This window comes from Ursus maritimus, unplaced genomic scaffold (assembly GCF_017311325.1).
Source record: "Ursus maritimus isolate PB19 unplaced genomic scaffold, ASM1731132v1 scaffold_10, whole genome shotgun sequence".
Classification (NCBI taxonomy): Eukaryota; Metazoa; Chordata; class Mammalia; order Carnivora; family Ursidae; genus Ursus; species Ursus maritimus.
Window position 1 is genome coordinate 38,351,177 of NW_024423344.1, and position 11,394 is coordinate 38,362,570.

Below are 11,394 nucleotides of genomic sequence, written 5' to 3' on the forward strand. Positions count from 1 at the left end.
CAAATAGCTGACAAGTTCTTTTCTTTTTCTTTTTCCTTTTTTTTTTTTCGTGATGAGAACTTTTTGCCCCCCGTTTTATTGAGAAATAATTGGCATACATTACTGTATAAATTTAAGATGCACAGGATGATGGCTTGATTTATATATAATGTGAAATTGTTACCACAATAGGCTCAGCTAACATCTATCTTCTCATATAGATACAATAAAAGGACAAGGAAGAAAAGAATAAAGGAAAGTTTTTCTTGTGATGAGAACTCTTAGGATTTACTCTCTCAGCTTTCTTATATATCATATATCAGTGTCTCATCATGTTGTATATTACCATCCCTAATACTTATTTATCATATAACTAGAAGTTTGTACTTGTTGACCACTTCCTTCCAATTGCTCCTCCTTCCATCTCACCCTCTCTTCTGGTAACCACAAATGTGATCTCTTTTTCTGTTTTTTTGTTTTGTTTTGTTTTGCTTTTTTGCTACTACTGGTGAGGTATGTGATAGAGCAGTTCAAGTATTCATAGTTGTAGTTTGGAAGGAATAAACCTTTTTATGCAATAAATGTATTGTATTGTTGTTGATTGAGGGCAGGCCCTAGATCTTTTCTTTGATATCTTCAAGCAAATTAGTGCTTGCTCAATGATTAGAGTACTGTGTGAGAATCCAGAATTATCTTCCTTCGTGACTAAGTAACAAGAATGGCTTGTCAGGCAGCCCAGGGTCATGGACATTCATGGGAGGGGTTTGGGAATAAATGAATTATTTCCGTTTTATTGTGATTAGAGATACTGTTGTGATACTTGATGTTACCTTGAAGAAAAATAGCAGAGCCTTTTTCTTCCGGAGTTCTACCCATTTCTAAGCTCAGCTTTGACTCTCTAATGCTATTTGTGCTATTTGTGCTGTTTTTATGACAGTTGCTTATCAAATTGGAGCTGCACTTTCCTTCTTTCCAGTGATTAGTAGTTTTCATAGTTTTCTTTTCGTGGAAGGTATAGTCCTAAACACTTTGAGAGTTTGCTGATTGATTCCTGTGATTCAGAAAACTTTGGGCAGGGATACATTTCTGTTAACAAAAGAGAGAATAGTAAGTAATGTGATGTTTGTTGGGCAAATTGAGATAGCTGAATTTACCCTGGGAAGGTAAGGCTGGTACTGCAAGGAAAAGGGGGTGTAAAGTGGAAACAAAACAAAACAAAATAAAAAACCCAACTCTTGTTAATGGCATGGCTGAAAAACATTTGTTTAAAGTTGTTTACAATAGATTAAATACACATGATCATGCTTCTTTGTCACTTACTAAGGCTGATATTCATTCTGTCAATTAGTCTACTTAACCTCACAACAATTTTATGAATTAGGTACTTGGATTATCTCTATTTCAGAGGAGAAAACTGGTTGAAAAGGGATTAGATTAACCTCCAAATGACACTCATTGACACAAAGCTGAAATATCTCAAAGGGTTTTGATTACCAAGCTGTCTTGCTCATTGCTATCACCCAGAATGGAAGTGTCAGAGTTGGTTTAAAGCTAGATGCTCTGGGTCAGAATTCTGGCTCTCTCCACCATACTAGTCTGGATTAATATAGCCTGGAGGCTTTAGCTAACTATTCTCAACCACAATTTCTTTTGTTCTTTAAGTTCCTTTGCCAAATTATTTCTGATTTTCTCCATTCCAGATTCTCCATCCTCTTTAGGTGCCAGCTGCAATTGCAGTATTGACCTCTAATGACATTTAGATTATTTGACCCCGCATAAAGAATTTTTTTCCTCATGATGGGAATAGGTCATACTAGTTTCTTACCATTTGTTAAGAAAAAAGCTTAGAATATCAATGTTTAGACTGCATTACTTCACCAATTATATTAATAATAATAATAAATGAAAAAGATGAAGCAAATAAGTTAGATTCACAGATTTCCAGCATTTGTTTCCTATTTTGTATCTCTCAATTGAAAGAACATAAATCTCTGAGGATCTAAAAGATAAAAATACCTTTAAAATGTTAAATTCCAAGCTCCCAGAGATGCATTGATGTTGCTAACTTGTCACAGGACAAATACAGAAAATAAATTTTTTCCAGTGACAGAAATTCTGTTAATAAATAGGGATAAATTGTATTGTCAAGAAAATATTCTTATTAAAGGTGGGTTTTTACTCCCTCTGGGAGCTGGGTCTGGGAATGCTGCTATGTACCTGAGATGAATGAATATCCTTTTTTCTGTTCAAATGTAATTCCCATATTACCTATAGCATTTTTTATTCATGGTATAAATATTAGTGGTAGTATTGTGAGATAAAATTAAATCACGATCACTAATATGATGAAATACAGAGAAAAACTAGAAGAATCAAGTTTAGTGTTTGAAAAATCAATAAGTATCTCAGTATCTAGCAAATCCAGGGAGGATAAAGGTTGGGAAAATCACAAGAAAACTAGATCGTATAAAGATTTAGCCTTATTCCTAAGGTAAAAATGTGGGAAAAGCAGTATCAAGCACAATATCTATATACAACTGTGGGAGAAAAATACACTATTTTTTTAGTTCAAAATGCTGTACCAGAATAGCATAGAGTGGGTGGTTTAGACATAATAGAAATATATTGCTCACAGTTCTAGCGGCTAGAAGTCTGAGATCAAAGTGCTAGTCTGGTCAAGTTCTGATGGACCCTCTTCTGGGTTGTAGACTGCTGACTTTTCATTGTAGCCTCACATGGCAGGGAGCAGGGAGGGAAAGCAAGCTTTCCTGTGACTCTTCTGAGGGCACTAATCCCATTCATGAGGGCTCATCCTGTGACCTCATCCCATGCTAATTACCTCTCACAAGCTCCACCTCCTAATACTGTCACATCGGTGTGTTGGGGTTTCACCGTATGAGTTTTGGAGGGTTCCCTCAACTACATTCTCCAACTCTTATGATTTTGATTTTTGAAAGCATTGTATAAGTGAACACTTTATTAGATTCAGGACTATCTTCTGAATTTAAGAAATTAAAATTTTAGAGGTAATTCTTTATTAAAATTTGTTAACTCAGGAAGGCTTCGGAGTTGTTGGCTAGTCCTTTTGAGGAGCAAAGAATGACAGCCATATTGATTGCTACCATATAAAACTCTCAGAATCTTATGGTGAAAAAACTTATGAACCAATCTGGAAAATAAGAGTTCTTGATTCTGATGTAAGTAATGAAATGGAAATGGAACTGAAGGTTAAGTAGCTTTTCTAAAGATCAAGAAGCATGAAGTAGCAGAGCAAAAACCAGATAGGGGCTCTTAGCCATGTTACTGATGTTATGTAAAAGCAGTTGGTAAGGAAGTAACTCATCCTACTTGGAGAAATGATACTGTATGTAAAGGGGAATCTCCCAATATTAATACTTAATACCAGCTTAGTTATACATTTTAAAAATTACTAACTTAAAACGAAGTAATAAAATTTCCTTGAATTTAGTATTTTTCAAAATAGACAAAGATAATACCCAAGTTGTTCAACTGTTCATCAGTGTACTATAGTTTCATTATGAAATTATTTGTTAAATTATTTAAAGCTATTTGGTAAAACATTAAGTTCTTTGTAAATCAGTGCTTAAGCAATATTCTGAAATATATATGGAGAATAGCAATATATATTGGAAAGAAAGAAAATAGAAAAAATAAAACTTATTAAGAAATTGAAATGTAGGATTTGATGTTTTTTGGAATGATGAAAGAAGTTCTAAACTAAAATGTATCATCAGGCAACAAGTATGGAAAATTACCAACTCCTCTGCTTGCAAGGATCTCAAGGCCAAGTGTATTTTCAGTCATCAAGGATAAGAGAGCTGATGTTAGAATTGATTTACAGGGAAGTCTTCATTTCTTTACAGAATTTTACGAGCACTTATATAGCTTTCATACCTTAGGCAATGAAATGGTAATGGTAGAATTGCCCTTTTTAAAAAATGTATTTTTACTCATTTCAAAACAAAAATGAGTTCAGACATAGTAATACAGAATTCAAAAAAGAAAGAAAGAAAGATAAAGGATTCTGGAAGTGAGTGGGATACAGTACATATATTTAAAAATGTACATATGATAATTAAAGGAGATAGGCGGAAGTAAAATGTCTCCAAAAATATTAAGAATAAATGGTTTCCATTTGGAAAATTTGTGTTTAATTTACCTCATGTTTAATTTAAACATGACTAATTTTTTTTAAAGATTTATGTATTTATTTGAGAGAGAGAGAGAGAGAAAGAGGGCAGGGGGAAGGGGCTGAGGGAAAGGGAGAGAGAGAATCCCAAGCAGACTCTCCACTGAGTACAGAGCCAGAAGCAGGGCTCAGTCTCATGACCCTGAGAACATGACCTGTGTTGAAATCAAGAGTCAGATGCTTAATCAACTGAGCTGCCTACGCACCCCTAATTTATGTTTCGTTAAGGAAAATACTGTGTTCTTCAATAGTATTTATTACATTAGGGACAAAAAGCAGAAAATATTTCTGTTTTCTATCTCTTTGAAAAGAAGGGAGGAATCGTCAAGAATGTACTAGTTGAAATGCAAGTCAAAACTATAGTGAGATATCATCTTACACCTGTCAGAATGGCTAAAATAAATAAGACAAGAAATGACAAGTGTTGGTGGAGATGCAGAGAAAAAGCAATTCTCATGTAATGTTGGTGGAAATGCAAATTGGGGCAACCGTTGTGGAAAACAGAATGGAGATTCCTCAAAAAACCAATCATAGGATTATTGTGTGATCCAGTAATTCTACTACTTATTGGCTATTTACCCAAAGAAAATGAAGACACCAATTCAAAAAGATGTATGCATTTCTGTGTTTATTGCAGCACTTTTACAAAAGCAACCCAAGTGTCCATCAATAGATGAATGGATACAGAAGAGGTGATATATATATATATATATATGGAATATTACTAAGCCATAAAAAAAAGGATGAGATCTTACCATTTGCAAAACGTGGATGTGTGTAGAGGATATAATGCTAAGTGAAATAAGTCAGTCAGTGAAAGACAGATGCCATATGATTTCACTCATGTATGGAATTTAAGAAACAAAACAAATGAACAAAGAGAAAAGAGACAAAAAAACAGATTCTTAATACATTGAACAGACTGGTGGTTGCCAGAGGGGAGGTGGATGAGAGTTAGGGGAATTAGATAAACGGGATTAACCTTGAAATAATCCAAGTATTCATCAACCAGTAAATAGATGTAGTATATTCATATAATAGAATATTATACAGTATTGAGAATGAACTATGTGTATAATGATAATTCTCTCAAATGTAATTTTGCCTCGGAAAGGGCATATAAAAATACAGGTCACGTTTCCATTAATAATGTGAGATACAGGTAAAATATGTTTGTAAGGTTAAGGTTATGACAGTCATATCCTTGGAGTAGATGGTTGCTGTGAGGGTGCACAAGGGGGTCTTTGGTGTGTTGGTTATGTTTTATTCATTGTAGTTTAACATTTTCAGGCCCAGTCTTTGAAGACATGAATTTATTTGAAAATAGCAATAAAGATTCGGATGTTGCAATTCACTCATTTATTGTAGGATTTATGCAGAGTCACTAAAATAAAACCACATCAATCCCAACACTGTTTTAGCCTAAAAAATTAAAATAATTTGGGAAAAGTTCTTGATGGATTTTGAAACCTCTCGACATAGCAGTATTGTTTAAATCAATTATAGAATTTATTGATCTTCCAAGATCAATTGCTTATTGCATGGTTTGTGAAAACAAGGAGGTAACTTATCATCAGACAAAAATAATCTTAGTGTGAAAGCACTGAGTCCACTATTTTTAGATGGACAGTGCAGTATCTACACAGCATAAGTACATTTTCAGTTTCTTCCACTACTTATTTTCCATGCCAATAGCATGCCGTTAAATGCAAGAATTTATAAGTAGAGTAATTATAATTAATTATCTTCAGTTCCTGTTTTCACTCAATTATCTTAGATATGGTAAAAAAAGAAATAATTGTGTATTTTAAGATAAATTCTAATGCAATGTACATGTGAAAACTAGAAAATATTCCTGAAGAGGCTGCGTAACTATTTGAATATTCATAAGTAGAGAAAAGTAGAGTGTTTACAAGATTTAGTTCTAGAAATGAAGAGGGAAATATTTCTCTGTAGCATACAGTACATGCAATTTTAATAAGTAATATTTTAAGAAGGATATTATATAAACTAAAAATTCAAAGTATAGGCAAGAAAAATCCCACTGAAAATAGTTAGAACAAACTTAGTGTAACATACTGCTGATAATAAATTCTAGTGTTAGCTAAATAATAATCTAAAATCAAATGCTTCACTTAGCAGAATATTCAAGCCAAGTCCCTTAAATATGTAACTTGGTCTGGCAGAAAGCATGTAACACTATACTAAACTAAAAATATGTAGTTTTATATTGCAGAGAAATAACAGTGCTTCCAGGTCTTGCAAACATAGAAAACTATCTCCAGTCTTCTGGTCCCTTTCCTTAAAATCAGTCCTGGGGAGCTATAGATTTAAAGATGAATATAAATTTCAGGAAATAAGTATTGCACATCAACCTCAGTTAATTTGGTTGTATTTGGTTGTAATTTGGTTCTTCGTTTCTTTTGGAAAATAATCATATCTGCTGGTTAAGATTGAAACAGATTTAGTTATCTCCTATACTGCCTTGCTCACAGTTTATAACAAACAAGAATTACAGAATAGATTTTGCTGTTATCACATTTATCCAACAAATATTTATGTGTAAGTCTGCACACATACATAGAAATTTCATAAAACTTGTTCTACAAAGCCTGAGTAGGTCCTAGTTTGCTGTTCCTTAAGATACTTCAATCACCGAGCTGCAGGAAGGGTTCACTGTAGATTCATTTTCAGACACAGATTTCGCTTATGCCTGTGGTCAACATGGGGTGACAGGAAATGCTCCATACCAGTAACTGGACTAGAGGTCATTTAGGGATTAAGCACAGGTGCCCTTCCTAAAGATCTAGGTTATACATATTGTTGCTTATCCAGAGTGTCTAAAATATTTTAGCCAATTCCCATAATTTAAATACTTTTAATTTTGCGAATGGGAACTCATAACTATTGTTTACAGTGATTATTAATCAACCATTAATTTCACCAATGAAAACCTCTCTGAGACCTTCATCATGCTAATTAGCAGCATTTCTGGTCTTGATCAGAGATTAAAGTAGCTTAAATATTTGTATGAATTATATCTGGAGTTTGGGCTTTCTGATTAAATAATAGTTGACTTCCCTTGGAATACATGCCTAGCCAATCTGAATTATCATTTAATTTATTTAAAAAACCCACAAACATGCACATACATATGCATCACATGATGTTGTCTGTGGAAACTCAGTTATTTTATTGAAAAATTGCTAACTAAAAATATGAGAAACTCTGCAGGGGTGATAGACACTATTCAAATGCTGTGCACTTGTTTAAGGTAAGGGGAGGTGGTGGGGCAGATGGCTGAAGCTCGCTGAAGAAAGAAATTGGAGGTAGTTCTAAGAGAGTAGTAGAGGAAATCTTTTTAAGTTCTTATATTGCTGGTACACGCTTGTGTAGCTTCAGTACAATAAAGGCCACACCACTTTCTAGAGTCAGCAGCAACTCATACAGAACTGCCAGTACAGGTGTCAAGGAAGTCCTGTTGTTGAGGAATTGCTGCTGGACTAAAATGAGTGAGACACTCTGTACTTCTTTCTTCTAAGGGTGTAAAAGTGTCATTCTGACTACAGGAAATGCCTGGCCAGATGGCAGCAAACAGGAATGATCACAAGTGCCTTTGTTTGGACTTCTGGTTTTAACTCTGACATGTAAAGAGCTTGGAAGTTGTCACTCTCATCCTTCCAACAAGAAAATTCTAAGAAAACTGAATATAAATTACTTTCCTTAGGTTCATCAATAATGAGATACCACTGAAGAAATATTAGAATTGGAAAATCCATAGACTTGTCAGTATCAATTGCTGGTTTGGATGCAAAACAATAGAAACTCTTCTTCGTGGTTGATGGGAATGAAAATGGTATAGGCATTTTATTTTATAAGCCTATTATACTACGTTCTTACAGAGTTAAACAGAATCTTACTATATGATCCAGTAATAATAGCTGTACTGATTTTCACCCAATGACTAGTAAACTTATGTTTACACAGAATCATGTACATGAATGTTCATTGCAGCTTTATTCCAAACCCCAAAAGATGGAAAGAAATAAGATGTTCTTTAATAGGTGAATTGATTGACAACCTAAGACTTGATACATTTCAATACTATTCAATGATAGGAAAAAATAAAAGCAGTCAAGTTCTGGTTGAATCTTAAATGCATATTGCTAAATGAAAGAAACTAGTCTCAAAAGGGTACATACTGTACGATTCCATTTCTATAACATTCTGAAGAAGACAAAACTACTGAGATGTTAAACTAAAGATCAGTGGTTACCAGGGGTTTGGGAAAGATGATTTCAATAGGGGAAGCACAGAGTATTTTCAGATTAGAGAGCTATTCTGTATGATACTACAGTGGAGGATCAATGACTCTATGCATTTGTCAAACCTCACAGAACCAAAGAGTAAACCTTAATTTGTGCAAATTTACTTATGTAGAAAGTTGGGGGACTCTAGGATAGGATGTATGTTTTGAAAAGATATTCTAACGGTATTGCAAATACATGATATACCCACACCATAGGTTACTAATCTAAATAACTTTGGAAATGAATGTGGAGTCTGAAAGACTAATGGAAAAGGGAACTGTTCATGAGTACTGTGTTCTGCTTGATAAGGTGTTTTCCACAGAAATATGGATTAACAGTTCTGAAACTGTTTTAACCAAATGGGTTAACAGCTCTGGAATTGAGCAATTAAGCAAATACATGCCAAATGGTGAGAGTCAGGCTTCTTAGTATTAGAGCGGAATGTTAGAGATAAGCAAGCGGTTGAAGTTAGATGGGCCGTGGGGCAATGGATTAGATTTTGAAACGAAAGTATAAACTCATGTTTAGTTTAATATGGATAGAGATGGTTGCATATAGATATATGTATGTATAAAAAAGAAATATATATGTATGTATCTATACTCTGATTAATCAGTGTACACGTTTGTACTTCATTGCTTTGTCAGCTGAGAGACTCAGAAGCAATGACATTCCACAGCAACAAGCAAACCTTGCAGCCCCAGCTTGGTTTTAGTAACACTCTATAGTAAAAAGAACTAGGGATCCTTGGAAAAATCAAGGATTTGTAAGGCTGGCCAGAGAATATACAAGATAAACCTGGAACTTCTTGTAGTGCTAGAAGTAAAAATGTGCTCGAGGAAGTTAAACAAACAAATGGACCCACAACAGTGGGGGTATGTGAAAGGGACACAAAGCCAACTGAAAGAGCTCAAGGCCAAGGCTGGAACAATTTAAGCAAGAATGTAAATAAAGTAGTATTATATTTTAGCCCAATATAAAAAATATATCCATGTGGACGTAAATGTATAATTGGATCAATATATAGATGGGGAGGAAGAGACATATGTCCTATATAAAAGAATTCCAAATAATTATGTAAATACTCTGCTCTTGCAGAAGTTGAGCATGGCTCTTTACTCCTTAAATGTGGGCTGTGAATTTCCTCCAAAGAGTATAATATGGAAACATTAAGTAAAGCCGACAAAACTAGTCGGAGTTAGATCAGTTAAAAAAAAAAAAAAAAGCATTTGGGATATGTTAAGATTTTAAGAGACCTTTATAAATAAAGCCTTAACAAATTAGCAGAAATATCAAGTATTTAAATAACAATTCATGTGCTCTCACATAATATATAAAACATGCATGGGACTATAAAATTATTCATTGTAGTCACTATATATTCACTTAAAAATATTTCAAGAATATTAAACAGGGCAAGAGTATAAAAAGGTTTGTAGGAGATTTTCACAGACAGCCTATGAAGGAGCATTGTCATTCCTATTCTAAATAACATTTAATAGGACAAAAATTTTTAAAAATTTAATTTATCTTTTTATAGTATAAATCACATGCACATTTACATTTCAAAAATACATCACGAGATAACAATTATTGGGTCATTTCATAGGTATATTGAAAAATATAGGATGATGAAGATGATTTTCCAAATAAGTCATGCAAAATAAAAAGAGGTTATTTGAAATCATTACTTTTCGGAATATTTAACTTGGACTTTTTGCCATTTTTGTAATTATTTTTTTCAGTTGTATTATTCAAATTTCCCTTGAATTTACTAGAATTTCAAAGAATTATGGTGCTTGTTCTTTTAATCAAGCACATCTCTACATTGCAGTTCTTTCAGCTGTTTCTTTTTTATGCTTTCCAGTGCTCACACCCTTACAAAGTCCTTTCTGAAAGATAAAAACGCCCTACCAATTGGCTTCATAGGGTGCTGAACAAGAACTGAGGAACAATCTTTTCTTTTATACTTACTGAAAGGTCTACGGGGTAAAATGGAAAATTGAGTATATCAGACACTTCTATGTCTTATTTATACTTCTTAAGTCTTTCCTGTCTTATTTGAAGATACATATTTGTGTTAGACTTTTATCAGTTATATTTTGCTGTGTTCAGATATTTGTTCCAGACCAGTTTACCTTTGCTGAAATCTTGCATATAGATATAAAATGATGATAGTTTCTCATCATTCCCACCCTCTCTGTTTTTACTGTTGTGTCAGTTCTAAAACAGGAGAGAGAAAATGATTTGGCTCATTTTGACTGAATGGTGAAAATGACAGATGGAGGAGCAGGGGAGTGTTGCACACTCGTAAGGCTGTTGATTCTACCAGGGGTGAAGAGGTAAGAGCAGCACAATTAGTCAGGTGGGGAGAAAATTATACTCCTGCTGAAAACAGAAAAAGACTTGTTAGAATCTTTGCTTGACAAAATTCATCCGTCTGGTGTCAAAACTTCCAATTAGCATTCAGTATTATTCCCACTACTGACCTCATTCAGAATTTACAATGGAAAATCACAAACAAAAATTATCTGGGAGCAAAGACATTTTTCTTGCAGGAATGAGAGGTTAGCTATGGCCATGGGAATAGAAGCTGAGGTGAAAGTCTCATATGTTCATGGACAGTTTCAGGGATATCAAGGCAATAACAGAAGTAAGAAAGAGCAAATGGAAATATGGTGGCTTCATTTGATTTGGAATATAAATTTATATCATCCCCAAATTAAAATTCCCACTAAGTAAGGAACCTCTAAAAATATGTAAATTTTATTATCAACTATATATATCCACCAGGTATTGGAAAATACAATAAAAGTCCATAGATTTCATTATGGAACTCATAACAATTCTATATTCATTCATTAAGTATTTTAGAACTTGTATGTTTGGAACAAT